The sequence below is a fragment of the Moschus berezovskii genome, chromosome Y (genome assembly GCF_049115385.1).
Source record: "Moschus berezovskii isolate FMDL1 chromosome Y, NW_MosBer_1.0, whole genome shotgun sequence".
Taxonomy (NCBI): Eukaryota; Metazoa; Chordata; class Mammalia; order Artiodactyla; family Moschidae; genus Moschus; species Moschus berezovskii.
The window spans coordinates 32077603-32096964 of NC_142489.1; positions in this window are offsets into that span (position 1 = coordinate 32077603).

Here is a 19362-nt window from a genome sequence, read left to right on the forward strand (position 1 = left end):
AGGCAGAAGATAGGATAAGTGAGATAGAAAATAGAATGCTAGAAATAAATGAAACAGAGGGGAAAAAGGAAAAGCCAATTAAAAGAAATGAGGACAATCTCAGTGACCTCTAGGACAATGTTAAACTCCTCAACATTCAAATCATACGAGTCCCAGAAGAAGAAGACTAAAAGAAAGACCATAAGGAAATACTTGAGGAGATAATAGTTGAAAACGTCCTTAAATGGGTAAGGAAATAATCACCCAAATCCAAGAAACCCAAAGAGTACCAAACAAGATAAAACCAAGGCAAAATATCCCAAGACATATAATAATCAAATTAACAAAGATCAAACACAAATAACAAATATTAAAAGCAGCAAGGGGAAAAAAAATAAAGTAACACTCAAGGGGATTCCCGTATGGATAACAGCTGATCTTTCAACAGAAATTCTTCAGGCCAGGAGGAATGGCAAGACATACTTAAAGTGTTGAGATAAAATAAGCTACAGTCCAGATTGGAGAAGGAAATGGCAAAGCACTCCAGTGTTCGTGCCTGAAGAATCCCAGGGACGGCGGAGCCTGGTGGGCTGCCATCTATGGGGTCACACAGAATTGGACACGACTGAAGTGAGTTAGCTGCAGTAACAGCCCAGATGACTGTACCCATCAAGGCTATCATTCAAATATGAAGGATAAATCAAAATCTTTTCAGACAAGCAAAAGTTGAGAGAATTCAGCATTACCACATCACCCCTAATGCTAAAGGACCTTCTCTAGACACAAAACACAGAAAGGGTGTATAAAATCGAACCCAAAACAATAAAGTAAATGGCAATGGGGTCATACTTATCAATAATTACCTTAAATATAAATGGGTTGAATACCTCAACCAAAAGACAAATAGTGACTGAATAGAAACAAAAACAAGACCTTTATATATGTTGTCTACAGGAAACACACCTCGAAATGAGGGACACTTACAGACCAAAAGTGAAGGGCTGGAAAAAGATATTTCATGCAAGTAGAGATCAGAAGAAAGCAGGAGAAGCAATATTCAGATCAGATAAAATAGACTTTAAAACAAAGACTGTGAAAAGAGACAAAGAAGTACACTACTTAATGATCAAATGATCAATCCAAGAAGATATAACAATTATCAATATATATGCACCCAACATAGAAGCACCACAATATGTAAGACAAATGCTAACAAGTATGAAACAGGAAGTTAACAATAACACAATGATAGCGGGAGACTTTAATACCCGACTCACACCTATGGATAGATCAACTAAACAGAAAATTAACATGGAAACCCAAAAGTTAAATGATACAATAGAGAGGCACGGGAAGATGGCAGAAGAATAGGAAGGGGCGACCACTTTCTCCCCAACAAAATCAGCAAAAGAACATTTGAATGCTGAGTAAATTCCACAAAAAAACTTCTGAATACTGGCAGAGGTCATCAGGCACTCAGAAAAGCAGCCCATAGTCTTCGAAAGAAGGTAGAAAATAGTATAAAAGATTAAAAGAGAGACAAAGGAGGGAGGGACAGAGCTCTGTCTTCGGAAGGGAGGCTTAAAAAAAAAGAAAGAGAGAGAAGTTTCCAAACACCAGGAAACACTGGCAAGTGGAAACTCAGAGGGCCATATAACTGGGAGACAAAAGACATAAATAATTAAAACTCACAGACTAAGTGTCCAGAGAAAACTCTCCGGGGAGAAGCGGCACAGACGCCCGCATCCCCCACTAGCAGTCAGGGGCTAAGCAGGAAGGCCAGGGCGGCGGCACTTAGAGGGAGAACCAGGTTTGAACGCCCCAGCGCAGAGGGTGCGAACTTAAAATAGCAAAGCAGACGCTGCAGCTAAAAGGCAAAAACTCTGCTAAAAGCCCCAACCTAGGAATATTCCAACCCTGCTCACAGAACAAAGCACTGAGCAGAACAAGCCAGCAGTGGGCGGCCCAGCCCCCAGCCCCCACCAACACAGGCAGTGAGGACAGCCAGTGCTGGAAGGGGCAGCCTCGACCCAAGAGAGGCTTCCCAAAACAAGCTACAGGCAGGCTTCCTTGCTAACCAAGACTTCTTAGGTTTGGGCCTGTCCATACATGCCTGAGAAAGTGCACCAGTTGAAAACCCAGAAAACCGAGCGGCAGGGACCAGGAAGGTGATAAATCACTGCAACTGCGCTCGCTGAAAGACTGGTCACCTAAGCTGCTCGGACCAGGGAAGGCACAAAACGCAGGCCCAGCCAAGTCTGCGACTTTGTGGGGCATCCGAGGACCTGAACCTGAGCCTCTCAGACCTGGCAAGTGCATATAACCCAGCACTGGCTGCTGATGGCTCCCAGCAGGGCAACCTAGAGCATAAGCAGCATAAACAGGGAAAACACACATGCCTCAAGCGGGAGCATTCCCAGTGTAGCCAAGACACGGCCTGCACTCCCCACAGATGCCAGGGATATTTGTTAGCAGCGTTCCTTTATCCCCACAGCATGACTGAACAGGTGAGCCAGGAAAAAAAAAAAAAAGTGTCCACCACTGCATCACTGCATCCTGGTGTCAGGACGGGAATTAGACACTGAGGAGACCAGAAAACAAAAGAGCTTTTTCAACAGAAGGAACTACCTAGGAAGTAACAGAGGGAGAAGCCTTGAGCCTACTACAAGAATAAGACTGCAAACCAGAGGCGGCGGCTTAAGTCCAAATTCTGAGAACACCAGAGATCTCCTGTTTTAGAGAACATTAATTGATAGGTACTCATCAAATGCCTCCATACATACACTGAAACCAGGAACCACCCAAGGGTCAACAAGTTTCAGTGAAAGACATACCACACAAATTCTTCAGCAACACAGAAGAATAGCCCTGAGCTTGAATATACAGGCTGCCCAAAGCCACTCCAAACCCATTGACACCTCAGATTCATTACTGGACACTATATTCACTCCAGAGAGAAGAAATCCAGCTTCACCCACCAGAACATCGACACAAGCCTCCTTAACCAGGGAACTTTGGCAAGTCACCCATCCAAACCCACACACAAAGAGGTAACTACATAATAAAGAGAACTCCACAAATGGCCAGAAGACGGAAAAGCCACCCTGAACACAGCAATATAAGCAAGATGAAGAGGCAGAGAAATACCCAGCAAGTGAAGGAACAGGATAAATGCCCACCAACACAAACAAAAGAGGAAGATATAAGGAACCTACCCAATAAAGAATTTCAAATTTTAACTGTGAAAATGATTCAAAATCTGGAAAGCGAAATGGAGGTACAGATAAATAAAGTGGAGAAAAGGATTGAGAAGATGCAAGAAATGTTTAATAAAAAATTATAGGAAATATAAAATTGTCAATATATAACGAATAATGCAATACATGAGATCAGAAACACTCTGGAGGGAACAAACAGTAGAATAACGGAGGCAGAAAACAGGATAAACGAGCTAGAAGATAGAATTGTAGAGATCAATGAAACAGAGACGGAAAAAGAAAAAAGAATTAAAATAAATGAAGACAATAATAGAGATATATGGGACAATAGTAAACGCCCCAACATTCGAATCATAGGAGTCCCAGAAAAGAAGAGAAAAAAAAGACCATGAGAGAATACATGAGGAGATAATAGCTGAAAATTTCCATAAAATGCGGAAGGAAATAATCACCAAAGTCCAAGAAACCCAGAGAGTCCCCAAAAGGATAAACCCAAGGCGAAATACTATAAGGCACATATTAATCAAATGTACAAAGATCACACACAAAGAACAAATATTAAAAACAGTAAGGGGAAACCAACAAATAACTCACAAGGGGATCCCCGTAAGGATAACAGCTGGCCTTTCAGCAGAAACTCTTCAGGCCAGGAGGGAATGCCAAGACATACTTAAAGTGATGATAGAAAATAACCTACAGCCTAGATTCCTATACCCAGCAAGGATCTCATTCAAATATGAATGAGAAATCAAAAGCTTTACGGACAAACAAAAGCTGAAAGAATTCAGCATTACAAAACCAGCTCTACAACAAATACTATAGGATCTCCGCTAGACAGGAAACACAGAAAGGGTATATAATCTCGAACCCAAAACAATAAAGAAAATGGCAATGGGATCGTACTTATCAATAATCACCTTAAACATAAATGGGTTGAATGCCCCAACCAAAAGACAAAGGCTGGCTGAATGGATAAAACAACAAGACTCCCATATATGTTGTCTACAAGAGACCCACCTCAAAAAGAGGGACACATACAGACTGAAAGTGAAGGGCTGGAAGAAGATATCCCATGCAAATAGAGACCAAAAGAAAGCAGGAGTAGCAATACTCATATCAGATAAAGTATACTTTAAAACAAAGGCTGCGAAAAGAGACAAAGAAGGAAACTGCATAATGATCAAAGGATTAATCCAAGAAAAGATATACCAATTAAAAGTGTTTCTGCACCCAACATAGGAGCAACGCAATATGTAAGACAATTACTAACAAGTATGAAAGGGGAAATTAACAATAACATAATAATAGTGGGAGACACTTTAATACCCCACTCACACCTATGGATAGATCAACTAAACAGAAAATTAACAAGGAAACACAAACTTTAAATGATATAAGAGACCAGTTACCTAATAGTTCTCATTAGGATATTTCACTCTGAAACAATGAATTTCAGGATTTCTCAAGTGCACACGGAACCTTTTCCAGGAGAGATCACATCCTTAGCGATAAATCTAGCCTAGGTAAATCCAAAAAAATTGAAATCATTCCAAGCATATTTTCTGACCACAATGCAGTAACATTAGATCTCAATTACAGGAGAAAAATTATTAACAATACAAACATATGGATGCTGAATAACACGCTGCTGAATAATGAACAAATCATAGAAGAAATCAAAAAAGAAATCAAAATATTCATAGAAATGAATGAAAATGAAAACAAAAACAACCCAAAACCTCTGGGACACTGTAAAAACAGTGTTAAGGGGGAAGTTCATAGCAATAGAGGCACACCTCAAGAAACAAGAAAACGTCAACTAAATAAACTAACTCTACATCTAAAGAAACTAGAAAAGGAAGAAATGAAGAACCCCAGGTTTAGTAGAAGGAAAGAAATCGTAAAAATTAAGACAGAGATAAATGCAAAAGAAATAAAAGAGACCATAGCAAAAATCAACAAAGCCAAACTGACAAAGTACTAGCCAGACTCATCAAAAAACAAAGGGATAAGAAAAAAATCAATAAAATTTAAAATGAAAATGGAAAGATCTCAACTGAAAACACAGAAATACAAAGGACTATTAGAGAATACTATCAGCAATTATATGGTAAGAAAATGAATAACGTGGAAGAAATGGACAAATTCCTAGAAATGTACACCTTGTCAAAACTGAACCAGAAAGAAGTAGAAAATCTGAACAGACCCATAACAAACACGGAACTAGAAGTTGTAATCAGAAGTTTTCCAGCAAACAAAAGCCCAGGGCCAGAGGGCTTCACAGCTGAATTCTACCAAAAATTTAGAGAAGAGCTAACACCTATTCTATTCAAAATCTTCCAGAAAATTGCTGAGGAAGGGAAACTTCCAAACTCATTTTATGAGGCCACCATCACACTAATCCCAAAATCTGGTAAAGATCCCACAAAATAAAAGAAAACTACAGGCCAATATCACTGATGAACATAGATGCAAAAATCCTTAACAAAATTCTAGAAATCAGAATCCAACAACACATTAGGAAGATCATACATCATGACGAAGTGGGCTTTATCCCAGGAATGCAAGGATTCTTCAATAACCGCAAATCAATCAACATAATATATCACATAACAAACTGAAAAATAAAAATCATATGATTATCTCAATAGATGCAGAGAAAGCATTAAACATAATACAACATCCATTTATGATAAAAACCCTCAAGAAAGTGGGAATAGAAGGGAAATAACTCGACATAATAAAAGCTATATATGACAAACCCACAGCAAACATTATCCTCAATCGTTAAAAACTGAAAACATTTCACTAAGGTCAGGAACAAGACAAGGGTGCCCACTCTTACCATTACTACTCAACATAGTTATGGAAGTTTTGGTTACAGCAATCAGAGCAGAAAAACATGAAAGAAATACAAATTGGCAAAGAAGAAGTCAAATTTCACTATTCGCTGACGACATGATCCTCTAAACAGAAAACCCTAAAGACTCTACCAGAAAACTACTAGAGCTAATCAATGAGTACAGTAAAGTTGCAGGATATAAAATCAACACACAGAAATCCCTTGCATTCCTATAGACTAATAATGAGAAAATAGAAAGAGAACTTAAAGAAACTATTCCATTCATTGTTGCAATGAAAAGAATTAAATACTTAGCAATATAGCTACCTAAGGAAACAAAAGACTTGTACATAGAAAACTATAAAATATTAGTGAAATTAATCAAAGAGGACACTAATAGATGGAGAAATATACCGTGTTCGTGGATTGGAAGAATAAATATTGTAAAAATGAGTATACTACCCAAAGTAATTTATACATTCAACGCAATCCCTATCCAGCTACCAACGATATTTTTCACAGAACTAGAACAAATAATCTCATAGTTTGTATACAAACACAAAAAACATCGAATAGCAAAAGCAATCTTGAAGAAGAAGAATGGAACTGGGGGAATTAACCTGCCGGACTTCGGGCTCTACTACAAAGTCACAGTCATCAATACAGTATGGTATTTGCATAAAGACAGAAATATAGATCAATGGAACAAAATCGAAAGCTCAGACATAAATCCACACACCTATGGACACCTTACCTTTGACAAGGAGGCAAGAATATAAAATGGAGAAAAGACAGTCTCTTTAACTAGTGGTTCTGGGAAAACTGGTAAGCCACTTGTAAAATAATGAAACTAGAACACTTCCTAACACCATACACCAAAATAAACTCAAAATGTATTAGAGAGCTAAATGTAAGACCAGATTCTATAAAACTCCTAGAGGAGAACGTAGGCAAAACACTCTCCGACATAAATCACAGCAGGATCCTCCATGACCCACCTCCCAGAATATTGGAAATAAAAGCAAAAATAAACAAATGGGACCTAATTAAAATCAAGAGCTTGTGCAAACCAAAGGAAACTATAAGCAAGGTGAAAAGACAGGCTTCAGAATGGGAGAAAATAAAAGCAAATGAAGTCTCCAAAATATACAAGCAGCTCCTGCAGGTCAATTCTAGAAAAATAAATGACCAAATCAAAAAATGGGCCCAAGAAGCAAACAGACATTTCTCCAAGAAGACATAAAGATGACTAATAAACACATGAAAAAATGCTCAACATCCCTCATCTGAGAAATGCCAATCAAAACAATAATGAGATACCAATTCACACCAGTCACAATGGATGTTATCAAAAAGTCTACATGCAATGAATTCTGGAGAGGGTGTGGAGAAAAGGGAACCCTCTTACACTTTTGTTGGGAATGCAAACTAGTACAGCCACTATGGGGAACAGTGTGGAGATTCCTCGAAAAACTGATAATAGAACTACCATGTGATCCAGCAATCGCACTTCTGGGCATACACACTGAGGAACCCAGAATTGAAAGAGACACATGTACTCCAATGTTCATTGCAGCACTGTTTATAATAGCTGGGACATGGAAGCAACCTAAATGTCCATCTGCAGATGAATGGATAAGAAAGCTTTGGTACATATCCACAATGGAGTATTTTTTAACGGTCAAAAAGAATGCATTTGAATTAGTTCTAATGAGGTGGATGAAATTGGAGCCTATTATACAGAATGAAGTAAGCCAGAAAGAAAAACATCAATACACTGTACTAACCCATATATATAGAATTTAGAAAGATAGTAACCTCAACCCTGTATATGACTTGGAGGGAGGATATGGGGAAGATGGAGGTGGGAGTGGGGTTCAAGAAAGGGAACACATGTACACCCAGGGAGGATTTGTGTCAATGTATGGCAAAACCAACCAATATGTTAATGTAAGGTATTTTGCTTCCAATAAAATAAAATAAATAAAATAAATAAACAAAACAATGAATTTAAAAAAAATGATACAATAGACCAGTTAGACCTAATTGATATCTATAAGACATTTCACCCCGAAACAATGAATTTCACATTTTTCTCGAGAGCACATGGAATTTCTCCAGGGTAGATCATGTCTCGGTCCATATATCTAGCCTTAGTAAATTAAAAAATAAAATGAAATCATCCCCAGCATCTTTTCTGACCACAATGTAGAAAGCTTAGATATCAATAACAGGAGAAAAACTATTAAAAATGCCAACATATGGACACTGAACAACATACTGCTGAGTATGCAACAAATCACAGAAGAAATCAAAAAAGAAATCAAAATACGCATCAGTTCACTTCAGTCGCTCAGTCGTGTCCAACTCTCCACGACCCCAAGAATCACAGCACGCCAGGCCTCCCTGTCCATCACCAAATCCTGGAAATCACTCAAACTCACGTCCACAGAATCAGTGATGCCATCCAGCCATCTCATTCTCGGTCGTCCCCTTCTCCTCCCGCCCCCAAACTTTCCCAGCATCAGAGTCTTTTCCAGTCAGTCAATTCTTCGCATGAGGTGGCCAAAGTATTGCAGCTTCAGCTTTAACATCAGTCCTTCCAATGAACACCCAGGATCGATCTCCCTTAGAATGGACTGGTTGGATCTCCTTGGGGTACAAGGGACTCTCAAGAGTCTTCTCCAACACCACAGTTCAAAAGCATCAATTCTTCGGCTATCAGCTTTCTTCACAGTCCAACTCTCACATCCATACATCACCAAGGGAAAAACAATAGCCTTGACTAGACAGGCCATTGTTGGCAAAGTAATGTCTCTGCTTTTTAATATATTATCAAGGTTGGCCATAACTTTCTTTCCAAGGAGTAAGCGTCTTTTAATTTCATGGCTGCAGTCAGCATCTGCAGTGATTTTGGAGCCCAAAAAAATAAAGTCCGACACTGTTTCCACTGTTTTTCCATTTCCCATGGCGTGATGGTACCAGATGCCATGATCTTTGTTTTCTGAATGTTGAGCTTCTAGCCAATCTTTTCACTCTCCTCTTTCATTTTCAACAAGAGGCTTTTGAGTTCCTCTTCACTTTCTGCTATAAGGGTAGTGTCATCTGCATATCTGAGATTATTGATACGCATAGAAAGGAATAAAAATGAAAACACAAAACTACAAACCTGTGGGACACTGTAAAAGCAGTGCTAAGAGGAAGGTTATTAGCAAAATATGCATACCTCAAGAAACAAGAACAAAATCAACGAAATAACCTAATTCAACACCTAAAGTAAGTATTAAAGGAAGAAATGAAAAACCCCAGGGCTAGTAGAAGGAAAGAAATCTTAAAAATTAGAGAAGTAAATGCAAAAGAAACAAAAGAGACCACAGCAAAAATCAACAAAGCCAAAAGCTGGTTCTTTGAGAGGGTACATAAAATTGACAAACCACTAGCCAGACTCATCACGAAGTAAAAGGAGAGATTTCAAATCAATAAAAATAGAAATGTAAATGTAGAGATCACAACAGACAACACAGAAATGCAAAAGATCACAAGAGACTACTATTAGCAATTATATGCCAATAATATGGCCAACTTGGAAGAAGTGGACAAATTCTTAGAAAAGTACAACTTTCCAAAACTGAACCAGGAAGAAATAGAAAATTTCAACAGACCCATCACAAGCACGGGAATTGAAACTGTAATCAGAAATCTATCAGCAAACCAAAGACCAGGTCCAGATGCTTTCACAGCTGAATTCTACCTAAAATTTAGAGAAGAGCTAATAACTATCCCACTCAAACTCTTCCAGACAACTGCAGAAGGTAAACTTCCAAACTAATTATGTGAGGTCAATATCACCCTAACACCAAACCTGAAAAAAACGCCACAAAAAAAGAAAACTACAGGCCAATATCACTGATGAACATAGATGCAAAAATCATAAACAAATTTCTAACAATCAGAATCCAACAACACATTAAAAAGATCATACAGCATGACCAAGTGGTTTTTATCCCAGGAATGCAAGGAGTCTTCAATATCCGCAAAGCAATCAATGTAATACACAACATTAACAAACTGAAAAAAAAATGCATATGATTATTTCAGTAGATGCAGAGAAAGCCTTTGGTAAAATTCAACATCCATTTATGATAAAACCCCAGTTGAAGGCGGGAATAGAAGGAACGTACTTCAACATAATAAAAGCTATATATGACAAACACATAGCAAATACTATCAATTTTTAAAAATTGAAAGCATTTCCCTTAATGTCAAGGAAAAGACAAGGGTACCCAGTCTCACCACTACTATTCAATATAGTTCTGGAAATTTTGGCCACAGCAATCAGAGCATAAAAAGACATAAAAGGAATCCAAATTAGAAAAGAAGCAGTAAAACTCTCAGTGCTCGCCGATGACATGATCCTCTACACAGAAAACCCTAAAGATTGTTCCAGAAAACTACTAGAGCTAATCAATGAATACAGTAAAGTTGCAGAATATAAAATCAACACAGAGAAATCCCTTGCATTCCTGTACACTAATAAAGAGAAGATAGAAAGAGAAATTAAGGAAACTATTCCATTCACTGTTGCAACGAAGAAAAATAAAATGCTTAGGGACATATCAACCTAAAGAAACAAAAGACCTATATATAGAAAACTATAAAACACTGGTGAAAGAAATCAAAGAAAACACTAATAGATGGAGACATATACTGTGTTTGTGGATTAGAAGAATAAATATTGTGAAAATGGGTATACTACTCAAAGTAATGTATGCATTCAATGCAATCCCTATCAAGCTACCAACAGTATTTTCACAGAGCTAATTCAAATAGTTTCACAATTTGTGTAGAAATACAAAAAAAAAAAAAAAGAAAGAACTCAAATAGGCAAAACAATCTTGAGAAAGAAGAATGGAATTGGGGAAATCAACCTGCCGGACTTCAGGGTCTACTACAAAGCCACCCTCATCATGAATGTATGGTACTGGCACAGAGACATAAATAGAGATGAACGGAACAAAATAGAAAGCCCAGATATAATGCCACGCACCAATGGACACCTTATTCTTGACAAAGGAAGCATAATTTTCAATGGAGAAGACAATATCCTTAACAAGTGGTGCTGGGAAAACTGGTCAACCCCTTGTAAAAGAACAAAACTATAATGCTTGCTAATACCACACACAAAGATAAACTCAAAATGGATTAAAGATCTAAATGTAAGACCAAAAAATATAAAACACCTAGAGGAGAACATAGGCAAGACATTCTCTGACATAAATCACAGCAGGATCCTCCATTACCCACCTCCCAGAATAATGGAAATTAAAGCAAAAATTAAAAAATGGGACCTAATTAAAAATAAAAGCTTCTGTACAGCAGAGGAAACTATAAGCAAGGTGAAAAGAAAGACTTCAGAATGGGAGAAAATTATAGCAAATGAAACAACTGACAATTAATCTCAAAAATACACAAGCAACACCTACAGCTCAGTTCTAGAAAAATAACTCAACCAAACAATGGGCCAAAAAACTTAGCAGACATTTCTCCAAAAAAGTCATACAGATGGCTAACAAATACATGAAAAATGTTCAGCATCATTCATAAGCAGAGAACTGCAACTCAAAACCACAATGAGGTAGCATTTCAAGACAGTCAGAATGGCTGCTATCCAAAAGTCTAGAAGCAATAAATGCTGGAGACGGTTTAGAGAAAAGGGAACTCTCTTATGTTGTTGGTGGAAATGCGAACTCTACAGGCACTTATGAGAAGAGTGTAGGTATTCCTTAAAAAACTTGAAAAATAACTTCCATGCAACCCAGGAATCCCACTGCTTTGCATACAGACCAAGGAAACCAGAATTGAAAGGGACACGTGTATCACAATATTCATCACAGAACTGTTTATAATAGCCAGGACATGGAAGAAACCTAGATGTCTATCAGCAGATGGATGGATAAGGAAGCGGTGGTCCATATATACAATGGAGTATTATTCAGGCGTTAAAAAGAATATATGTGAATCAGTTGTAATGAGGTGGATGAAACTGGAGCCTATTATACAGAGTAAAGTAAGCCAGAAAGAAAAACACCAATGCAGTATACTAACGAATACATATGAGATTTAGAAAGATAGTAATGATAACCCTGTATGCAAGACAGCAAAAGAGACATAGATTTATATAACAGTCTTTTGGACTCTGTGGGAGAGGGCAAGGTTGGAATGATTTGGGAGAATGGCATTGAAACATGTATATTATCATATGTGAAACGAATCACCAGTCCAGGTTTGATGCATGATACAGACTGCTTGGACATGGTGCCCTGGAATGACCCAGAGGGATGATATAGGGGAGGGAGGTGGGAGGAGGGTTCAAGATGGGGAACACATGTACACCTCTGGTAGATTCATGTCAATGTATGGCAAAACCAATGCAATACTGTAATCAGCCTCCAATTAAAATAAATAAACACATACATAAATAAAATATGTTTTTTAAGAAAACGTCTGTGGCAGGTTTGTACCCCATTACTGATCTTCTTTAGTGAAACTGTATTGACAAGGTATTGTTTGGAAGACGGAGAACCAAAAAGCACTTTCATCAGTGTTTTATAATTTTCTATATATAGTTGTATTGTTTCTTTAGGTAGGTATATTACTCAGCTGTTTTTTTTTTTTTCTTTTTTGTTGCAATGGTGAATTGAATGTTTCCTTAATTTTTCTTTTTTCTCACTATTAATGTGTAGGAATTAAAGGGATTTTTGTATGCTAATTTTATATCCTACAACTTTACTATATTCATTGATTATCAGTAGTAATTTTCTGGTAGAGTCTTTAGGGTTTTCTATATAAAGGAGCATGTCATCTGCAAACAGTGATAGTTTTATTTCTTGTTTCCCAGTCTGCATTCCTAGTATTTCATTTTCAGCTCTGATTGCTGTTCCCAAAATTTCAAAACTATGGTGAATAGTAGTGGTGAGACACCCTTGCCTTGTTCCTGACTTCAGGAAAATGCTTTCAAGTTTTCACCATTGAGGATAATGTTTACTGCGGGTTTGTCAAATATAGCTTTTATTATGTTGAGGTAAGTTCCTTCTATCCCTGCTTTCTGGAGGGTTTTTATCATAAATGGAGGTTGAATTTTGCCAAAGGCTTTTTCTCAGTCTATGGAGATAATCATATGCTTTTTATCTTTCAGTTTGCTAATGTGGTGTGTTATGCTGATTGATTTGCAGATATTAAGGAATTCTTGCATTCCTGGAATAAATCCCACTTGGTCATGATGTATGAACTTTTTAACATGTTGTTGGATTCTGTTGGCTAGAATTTTGTTAAGGGTAGATGTATCAATATTCAACAGTGTTATTGGCCTGCAGTTTGTATGTTTGTGAGTGTGTGTGTGGCATCTTTGTCTGATTTTGGAGAAGGAAATAGCAACCCAGTCCAGTACTTTTGCTTGAACAATCCCTTGGATGAGGAGTCTGGTAGTCTACAGTCAATGGGGTTGTAGAGTCCGACACGACTAAACGACTTCAATCTTCATTTTGTCTGGTTTTGGCATTAGGATGATTGTGGCCTTACAGAATGAGTTTGGAAATTTACCTTCCTCTTCAATTTTCTGGAAAAATTTGAGTACGATAGGTGCTAGTTGTTATCTACATTTTTGGGAGATTTCCTGTGAATCCGTCTGGTCCTTGGCTTTTGTTTGCAGGAAGATTTCTTATTACAGTTTCAATTTCCTTGCTTGTGGTGGATATGTTAAAATTTTCTATTTATTCCTGGATCATGTTTGTAAAGTTAGACTTTTCTAAGAGTTTATCCATTTCTTCCAAGTTGTCATTTTATTGGTATATGGTTGCTGATAGTCTTATGATCCATCTTATTTCTGTGTTGTCTTTTATGATTTCTCTATTTTTGTTTCTAATTTTGTTGATTTGATTCTTGTCCCTTTGTTTCTTGATGAGCTTGGCTAATGGTTTGTCAGTTTTATTTATCTTCTCAAAGGACCAACTTTTACTATATATTGTTTCCCATGGTCTCTTTTCTTTCTTTTGTATTTATTTCTGCCCTAAATTTTAAGGTTTCTTTCCTTCTACTAACCGTGGGTTTCTTCACTTCTTCCTTTTCTAGTTGTTTTAGGTGTTGAGTTAGGTTATTCAGTTGACTTTTCTTTTGTTTCTTGAGGTAAGCTTGTAGTGTTATGAACCTTCCCTTAACACTGTTTTTACAGTGTCCTATAGGTTTGGGGTTGTTGTGTTTGCATTTTTCACTCGTTTCTATGTATATTTTTGCCTTTTAATTTCCTCTGTGACTCTTGGTTACTCAGAAGCCTGTTGTTTAGCCTCCATATATTGGCATTTTTAATTGATTTTTTCCTATAATTGAGATCTAATCTTACTGCACTGTGGTAAAAATTGATGATTGGAATGATTTCAATTATTTTTTAATTTACCAAGGCTAGATTTATGGCCCAGGATATGATCTATCCTGGAGAAGTATCAATGTGCAGTTGATAAAAAGGTGAAATTAATTGTTTTAGAGTGAATTGTCCTATGGATATCAACTCTGTCTACTGGTCCAATGTGTCATTTAAAGTTTGTGTTTCCTTGATAATTTTCTGTTTATTTGATATATCCATAGGACTGAGTGGGTTATTAATGTTTCCCACTATTATTGTGTTATTGTTAATTTCCCTTTTGATACTTGTTAGCATTTGCCTTACATATTGCAGTGTCCTATGTTGGGTGCGTATATATTTATAATTGTTATATCTTCTTCTTGGAGTGATCCTTAGATCATTATGTAGTATCCTTCTTTGTCTCTGTTCACAGCCTTTATTTGAAATCTATTTCATGAGTATTGCTACTAGTGTTTTTTGTGTTTTTTTTCGTCCACATTTGCTTAAAATGTTTTTCCAGATCTTCACTTTCGGTCATTTTTATGTGTCCCTTGTTTTGAGGTGGGTCTCTTCCAAACAGCATATATTGTGGTATTGCTTTTGCATCCATTCAGCCAGTCATTGTCTTTTGCTTGGGATATTCAACCCATTTACATTTAAGGCAATTATTGATAAGTAGTATCCCATTGCCAATTACTTTGTTCTTTAGGGTTTGAATTTATATACCCTTTCTGTGTTTCCTATCTAGGGAAGATTCTTTAGCATTTGTTGAAGAGCTTGTTTGGAGGTGCTGAATTTTCTCAGCTTTTACTTGTCTGTAAAGCTTTTGATTTCTCCTTCATATTTCAATATGATCCTTCCTGGGTACAGTAATCTGGGTTGTAGGTTTTCTCTTTCATCTCTTTAAATATGCCCTGCCATTCCCTTCGGACCTGAAGAGTTTCTATTGAAAGACCAGTTGTTCTTATGGGAATCCCCTTGTGTGTTATTCATTGTTTTACCCTTGGAGGTTTTAATAGCTGTTCTTTGTGATTGATCGTTTTTAATTTACTCATTCGTGGAGCTTGTGTCGGTGTTCTTATGGGTGGAACTGGGTTTCTTCTCTCTGGATTGCAATGAAGTGTCCAGTAGTGAGTTTTGAGATGTCTATGGGATTGGTGTGACTTTGGGAAGCCTGTATATTTAAGCTCAGCACTATGTTCCTGTGTTGCTGTATAATTTATGTGGTATGTCTTTCTCTGGAACTTGTTGGCTCGTGGGTGATCCTTGCTCTTAGTGTAGGTATGGAGGCTTCGGATGATCTCTTTATCAGTTAATGTTCCCTGAAGTCAGGAGTTCTCTGGTGTTCTCAGGTTTTGGGCTTAAGCCTCCTGTTTCTGGTTTACAGTCTTATTCTCAGAGTAGCATCAAGACTTCTACCTCCAAACAGCATCAATGATAAAACTTCTAGGTTAACGATGAAAAGACTCTCTACAGTGAGGCACACCCAGAGAAGTTTGAAGAATTACATGGAGAAGAGAAGAAGGAGGAGGGAGATTGAGGTGATCAAAAGGTTGGGAAGGGGAATCACAAGGGGAAAGAGCAATCGAGCCAGTAAACGATTCCCTATGTGCTCTCCACAGTGTGGAACCCTCAGAGAGGCTCACAGAGTTATATGGAGAAGAGAAGATGGAGGAAAGAGATAGAGGTGAAATGGAGGAGAAAAGGGGAATCAAAAGGAGAGAGATAGATCAAGGTAGTACTATCTTCTCCAGAGCCTAGAACACACAGAGAATTTCACAGAGTTGGGTAGAGAAGAGAAGGTGGAAGGAAGAAATAGAGGCTACCTGGTGTACAAAAAGGAGAGTCCAAAGGGGAGAGAATAATCAAGTCAGTAATCACACTATTAGATAAAAATGGGTACTTAAGATTAGATTCATGAAGGTAAAAAATTGATAACAACTACCAAAAAGCAAAGATTAAAAACCTAAATTAGAAGTTGGACTCTCAAAAATACAATATTAAAGCAAAACAAAACAAAAAAATATACTTTTGGGGATTTTGCTTTTGTTTTTGTTTAATGTTGTAGTTTTGATGGTCTAACCTCTACTTTTTGGTTTGGGTAATGTAATAATATGTTATAAAAATGAAAATTATAGGCAGAATAGAGATCTTTAAAAATAAAAATAAAATGATTGTAGTAAAAATAATTCTAGGAATTCCTCTGGAGCTCTTGCAGAGAACGTGGGCTCAGTTCAGTTTCAGATAGTTCATTTTTCCAGCTTAGAAGATATAAGGCCCGTCCAGTGTAGTTGCTGTTATCTACAGCGTTTATTCTGTTTCACCTGTCACTTCAAACGTGGTTCCTTCTGTTAGGTTGGTTTTTTCTGTTCGCTGGTCTCTTCAGTGTCTAATTTCCACCTTAACATAAGGGCGAGATGTGGGCTCTTATTTAGTCTCACTTTTTCAATCATGCTGTGTGGAGGGAGGAACACTGCAAACAAATATCACTAGCGTGTGGGGGGAGTTCTCGCAGTGTCTTGGACACCCTGTGTTTGCCCTTGCTTTTGGTGTGTGAGATTTCCCAGTCTACACTGCTCAGTCTCCAGATAACCCTGCAGGGAGCAGGCCCCGAATTGTGTGCACTTTCCTGAACTAGGTCACTCATGTTCAGGTTCTCTGTTACTCCCCAAAGACGCAGACTCAGTTGGGTTTTTCTTTGTACCCTTCCCATTTCTGAACAGGTCAGGCAACCAGGTGCTTGGCGAGTGTGCACTCCCTGGGCAGTGAGTGCGTCTTATCACTTCCTGTGTCCCAAATGCTTGGTTTACTGGGTGATAGACTGAACCATTTCTCGTGTGGCATGTGTCTCCACTGGGGAGATGATCTCTAGCTGGCACCCTCCCAATAGATGTCACCTGTCCAGAATCCCAGGAAGCCTTGGTTAGCAACTGAAAGCCTGTTCGCCGTTTGACAGGGAATGCTTTCTCTGGGACCGAGTTTGCCCCTTTCTTATTCTGGCTTCCATCCGCCTTCCTCTTGCAGTTGATGGACTGTCCACATCCTGCTAACTTTCTACTGGTATTCGCTCAGTCCTTTGTACTATGAGCTTGCCCGGCAGTACCTTCAGGTCAGTTCAGTTCAGTCGCTCAGTTGAGTCCGACTCTTTGCATCCCCATGAATCACAGCACCCGAGGCCTCCCTGTCCATCATCAACTCCCGGACTTCATTCAAACTTATGCCCATCGAGTTGGTGATGCAATCCAAACATCTCATTCTCTGTCCTCCCAGTCTCCTTATGCCCCCAATCCATCCCAGCATCAGAGTCTTTTCCAGTGAGTCAATTCATTGCATGTGGAGGCCAAAATATTGAAGTTTCAGCTTAGGCATCAGTCCTTCCAATGAACACCGAAGATTGATCTTTAGAATGGACTGGATAGATCTCCTTTCAGTTCAAGGAACTCTCAATAGTCTTCTCCAACAAGACAGTTCAAAAGCATCAATTCTTCAGCGATCAGCTTTCTTCACAGTCCAACTCTCACATCCATACATGACCACTGGAAAAACCATAGCCTTGACTATGACTACAAACCTGGGCCTTGGTTGGCAATGTGATGTCTCTGCTTTTTAATATATTATCTAGGTTGGTCATAACTTTCTTTCCAAGGAGTAAGCGTCTTTTAATTTCATGGATGCAATCAGCGTCCGCAGTGATTTTGCAGCCCAAGAAACTAAAGTCTGACACTGTTTCCACTGTTTCCCCATCTATTACTCATGAAGTGATGGGACAAGATGCCACGATCTTTGTTTTCTGAATGTTGAGCTTCAAGCCAACCTTTTCACTCTCCTCTTTTACTTTCGTCAAGAGGCATTTTAGTTCCTCTTCACTTTCTACCATTAGGGTGGTGTCATCTGCATATCTGAGGTTATTGATACTTCTCCCAGCAATCTTGATTCCAGCTTGTGCTTCTTCCAGCGCTGTGTTCCTCATGATGTACTCTGCATATAATTTAAATTAGCATGGTGACAATTAGGTTATTTATATTTCTCTTGGCAATCTTGATTCCAGCTTGAGCTTCTTCTAGTGCTGCGTTCCTCGTGATGTACACTGCATATAAGTTAACTAGCATAGTGACAATTTACAACCTTGACGTACTCCCTTTCCTGTTTTGAACCAGTCTGTTTTTTCGTGTAGAGTTCTGTTTCTTCCTGACTTGCATACAGGTTTCTCAAGAAGCAGGTCAGGTGGTCTGGTATTCCCATCTCTTTCAGAATGTTCCACAGTTTATTGTGATGCACACAGCCAAAGGCTCTGGCATAGTCAATGAAGCAGAAATAAATGTTTTTCTGGAATTCTCTTGCTTTCTCCATGATCCAGTGGAAGTGGCAATGTGAACTTTGGTGCCTCAGCCTTTTAGAAAACCTGCTTAAACATCTGGAAGTTCACGGTACACATATTGCTGAAGCCTGGCTTGGAGAATTTTGAGCATGAATTTATTAGTGTGTGAGATGAGTGCAATTGGTGTGGTCGTTTGATCACTCTTTGGCATTGCCTTTCTTTGGGACTGAAATGAAGACTGACCTTTTCCAGTCCAGTGGCCACTGCTGAGTATTCCAAATTTCCTTGCATATTGAGTGCAGCACTTTCACAGCATCGTCTCCAGGATTTGAAATAGCTCAACTGGAATTCCATCACCTACACTAGCTTTGTTTGTAGTGATGCTTTCTAAGGCCCACTTGACTTCACTTTCCATAATGTCTGGCTCCAGGTGAGTGATTACACCGTTTTGATTATCTTGGTCTTAAAGATCTTTTGTGTACAGTTCTTCTGTGTATCCTTGCCACCTCTTCTTAATATCTTCTGCTTTTCTTATATCCACACCATTTCTGTCCTTTATCGAGCCCATCTTAGCATGAAATATTCTCTTGATATCTCTAATTTTCTGTAA